Genomic DNA, 1,823 nt, shown 5'->3' with positions numbered 1-1,823 from the left:
CAAGACCAGCCGGGCCAAGATGGTGAATTCCCGTCTCTACTAAAAACACAAAAATATTAGCCAGGCACATGTAATCCCAGCTATTAGAGAGGCTAAGGCAGGAGAATTATTTGAACTTAGGAGGTGGAGGTTGCAGTGACCCAAGATGGCACCACTGCACTCCAGCCTATATGACAGAGCGAGACTCCATCTTGGGGGGAAAAGGTTTATTCCTTGTAGGAAATACACTTGGGAGATGTTGGGGTTCTTAAAATGAATCTTTCCAGAAGCATGCCATTTTGCCACAGTTTCCTCTTTATCCTCACTGACAATTCTATGGCATTTCAGAAAATAAATTTATGGAATAGAATAATCTTTAGCGATGAGGAAAAAATATTTTAATAGCTCTATTAAATAGCTTACTGAACATTTTTTGGATATATTTGTTACTTTCCAATAACCTCTTCTTTTGATGTTAGTTTTCAAAGATCTGATATTGTATTCCTCTTAATTAACAAAGAAATCAATGTCTCTAAAAATTGTTCTTATTTTCATTTTTGGTGATTGTCTTTTGTACCCCTTTTAAGGTTGGATCCTTTGAATTATTTAACTTAGGTAATGTTTTGATAGACTGTAGAAATATTTAGAACCTTAAGAAAGATATTTATTAGAATTTTAACATGACTTTTTTGCTTATCCCTTTGACTCTTACGGTTTGGGTCTGTGTCTCCAGCAAATCTCATGTAAAATTGTAATCCCCATGTTTGAAGGTGGGGCCTCGTGGGAGGTGATTGGATCATGGGGCTGGTTTCTAATGATTTAGCACTATCTCCCTAGTGCTGTCTCATGATAGAGTTCTCGCGAGCTCTGATTGTCTAAAAGCGTGTGGCACCTCTCCCTATTGCTCTCTCTCTCTTTCTCACCAACATGTAAGATGTGCCTTGCTTCCCCTTTGCCTTTCGCCATAATTGTAAGTTTCGTGAGGCCTCCCCAGCCATGCAGAACTGTGACTCAGTTAAACCTCTTTTATTTGTCAATTACCCTTTCTCAGATACTTCTTTATAGAAGTGTGAAAATGAACTAGTACGACTGTCAAACAAATCAATATAAGAATATTCAAACCAATGGCATATAGTTTCTGAACCCACTAACTTGATAGCACACATTTCATTCTGGAGCTACAAAGTCACTATGTCAGTTTCAGAACGCTGATTTCAACATTACTTAAGACAATACTGGAATACATAGACATTCGTTTCTTAAGAACTTAAAGAGAAAGTTGCAGTAGTTTCTCCAGAAGTGCCTCTGAGACTGTCACAACTAAAGACCATTCCCCCTCCATCTGTAAGAATATAGCACTGGGAAATCAGCTATGCAAAGAATTTCTAAAAAGTCATTACAAGATTTTTTTTTTTTTCCAAGTACAATTTCCATTTTATTTTTCTCCAGGGAATAGTTGTCTTCAATCTTTTACTCAGCTCCTTACATGGGTTTTGGTGGGGGTCGTGGGGCAACACCCGCAGGTCTAAATCGGGGTGGCAGTGTTCGGTCCTTGCGGGCTTCACGAGATCGATTCCTGACTACTTTGCTGTGAATTGCACAACTCACACAGTAATGTAGCTTCACATAGAGCTTGGGAAGTACATAGGCATCAAAGACGCTCGCTTCAGAAATATCCCTGACTGCTGCGGCCTCCACTATGTTTCGAATGACGAATTTCTTAATGGCCTTGTCCTTGGGCACGCATCAGGCACAGTTCGTGCAGCGAATAGGCTGAACATGGCCGCGGCCCTTTTTGGCACGACATTGTTCCTTCTTTTCTTTGTCATTTTGGAAGCTCGCAG

At 39.9% G+C, this 1,823-nt stretch overlaps 1 pseudogene across 1 annotated transcript; it reads right to left on the bottom strand.

Moving 5' to 3' along the window:
• Positions 1-1,412: 1,412 nt before the first annotated feature.
• Positions 1,413-1,823, bottom strand: LOC108306097 (annotated as a pseudogene). The gene has a single exon (XR_005200743.1). The product of XR_005200743.1 is annotated as a 40S ribosomal protein S26-like (transcript).

The sequence above is a fragment of the Cebus imitator genome, unplaced genomic scaffold, assembly GCF_001604975.1.
Source record: "Cebus imitator isolate Cc_AM_T3 unplaced genomic scaffold, Cebus_imitator-1.0 Scaffold69, whole genome shotgun sequence".
Taxonomy (NCBI): Eukaryota; Metazoa; Chordata; class Mammalia; order Primates; family Cebidae; genus Cebus; species Cebus imitator.
Note: the sequence above shows the minus strand (reverse complement) of the source record. Positions and strands in the feature narration are given on the sequence as shown.